The following is a 2,324-nucleotide window of genomic DNA, read 5'->3' as shown; positions in this document are numbered from 1 at the left end:
AGCTCATAGGAGGAGGGAAAAGAAATGCTGGAGATTTTTCACTTCTCATTTGAGAATAATAAGGAATAACAAAGAAAAAAATTTTGTTTTCCTTTTCTCCAGAAATTTTCGAAAGAATTTATTTTTCATCCAGAATTATATACTCCAATGTTGTCTCTCTCAGAGGTAGAAGGGAAAAGAAAAGCTCTGAGTTTTCCATTTTCATTTTTTAATAATGAAGTAAAAAATGGAGTAGATGGTTTTGAGTCCTGGCGCAGATAATGGGGAAGTAGAAGAAAACAATGTGGAAGATAGAGTCCATCTCCCCCTTTTTTTTTCATTTTACCTTTGTTCATTTTATATTAAGCCTGTATGTATTTTTATTTCATTATTTTTTTTCCTTTTTATGTTATTAATCTTATGTGTATTACTTTATCATTTTTTCTTCTTTTTAAAATTATTTCNTAATTTTTTTTTTTTAGTTGGGTTTGACAATAAAAAAACTGCATTTTGTAGCGATTTAGAAAACCGGAAAAATCAGTTATTCGGAATAGCGATGGTGCCGATCGTTCCGGATAATAAGTTTTCTGCTGTAGTAAAATTTGCTTGATTTTTTTTTCTTAATAAAATTTTAATAAAGAAGTTTAATAAAAAATTTCTTTTACTTAAAATAATTTTCTCAAAATTAATATTTCATATTTTATTTAATAAGTTTTTGTAAAATATAATGAACTATTGATGAACTATTTTCTTTTTAGGAAGAGCTTGCAATTCATAAAAAAAAAGTTTCTGAAGTACAAGTCTGGATTCAGACTGGAACTAATAAACAGAATAAAGTAAGTTTTTGCTTTCTTGTTTTATTTTGAAAAGGCAGTTCCTTTCATTCAAATACAAATGCAGTAAAGCGAATTTTAAGTATTTATATTTTTAATTAAATTAATGAAGGGAAAAAGTGGGGCAAGACCTGGTAGCTCGATTGTGTTGGAAATTTGTTGTTTTCTAATGAACAAACTCTGATTTACACTTAACTGGTCAAGAAGAAAGATGATGTATATGTAATTGCTCGTTCCCTTCCTGTCCTGAAAGATGCATTTCTTGCCCTTGAGGTGACTGCAAGATAAATGGGCTTAGTTATAAATGTAGAGGGAAAAAAATATATGTTATTCTCAAGAAACAGAGTCCCATTCTCCTATCTTGTAATAGATTCTTATGGATTTGAAACAGTAAGGAGTTTTATTTACTTAGGATCAATTATTACCATTGACAGCAGAATGACTCCTAAAATAAAAAACCGACTCTATTTGCCAAATAAGGCTGAGAAGAATTATTAAATCTAGGTTTCTTTCTAGAAAAGCAAAGTTCTTAATCTACAAAACTCTTGTCCGGTCAGTCTTGACATACGCTTCTGAAGCTTGGACAATGACAAAACTGGAGGAAAAGTATTCTCAATATTTGAGAGAAAGATTTTGCGGAGTATACTTGGTGTTGTAAATGAAAACAATTACTGGAGAATGAGATATAACTTTGAACTATACAAGATTTATAAACGACCCTATACAGTATAGGACCTCAAATCCGGCATTCATGGGACTGATGAAATTCCTCGGAATTCCAGTTTCAAGCTAAAAACTAATAACAATAAAAAAAACAAGCTAACAACTAAATACGATTTAAGAAAAACAAATTACCAGTTAATAACTAATAGGAAAACAAAAGAGTATAATTTACATCAAATAAAAAAAGCAGCAAAAGAGATAGTTCATCTTGTACCCCAAGTGTTTCTTTTAATGTCAAAAGGGTGTGGCTAATTTATGGTCAAATTGGAGAGGGAAATGTGGGGACAAACCAGTAGCACTTGCACAGCTGTCAAGATTGATTGATCAGTTTTTTCCAACTTCCATTTCTTTATTTTGTTCATTGGAAATGCAGGTGTTTTTACTTTTCCCTTTCACTTTATTTTAAACTGCTTTAGAAACAGATGTTTCCTTTGACACTGATTTATTTTTTTCATGCTTTTTTTTTATTTTTAAAAGATAAAATAAAGTTACTTGCTTCAACAGAATAAAATTCCAAATAAAAAGAGAATATAGCTGATTTTTTTTCCTCTTAATAATAAAAATTTCTTAAAACAAAAAAATGGAATGGATCGTATTAAGTGCTGCCGACTTAGGGGTCCCATACTGTATTATTAAATACATAAAATAAATTGGATAGCTCACGTGATTCGAATGAGTGATAGCAAAAAAAAAAGAAAAAGATGCTGCTTTTTAAGCCAACTGGAGCAAGAAAGCGAGGAAGGCTACGGTTGAGATAGGCTGACTCGGTGGAGTCTGATTTTCTTGCAA

General features: G+C 30.2%; 1 long non-coding RNA gene across 2 annotated transcripts; it reads left to right on the top strand.

Moving 5' to 3' along the window:
* Positions 1–6: 6 nt before the first annotated feature.
* LOC139424848 (uncharacterized) lies at positions 7–2,059 on the top strand. Of its 2 annotated transcripts, none has more exons than XR_011635970.1 (2): positions 7–571; positions 738–2,059. It is a non-coding gene; the product is annotated as an uncharacterized lncRNA (long non-coding RNA). The 2 variants fall into 2 exon arrangements; XR_011635971.1 differs by having other exon boundaries at positions 7–574.
* Positions 2,060–2,324: the final 265 nt, after the last annotated feature.

This window comes from Parasteatoda tepidariorum, unplaced genomic scaffold (assembly GCF_043381705.1).
Source record: "Parasteatoda tepidariorum isolate YZ-2023 unplaced genomic scaffold, CAS_Ptep_4.0 HiC_scaffold_2541, whole genome shotgun sequence".
In the NCBI taxonomy this organism is placed as follows: domain Eukaryota; kingdom Metazoa; phylum Arthropoda; class Arachnida; order Araneae; family Theridiidae; genus Parasteatoda; species Parasteatoda tepidariorum.
The sequence above is the reverse complement of the archived record's forward strand: the minus strand, read 5'-3'. Positions and strand labels throughout refer to the sequence as shown.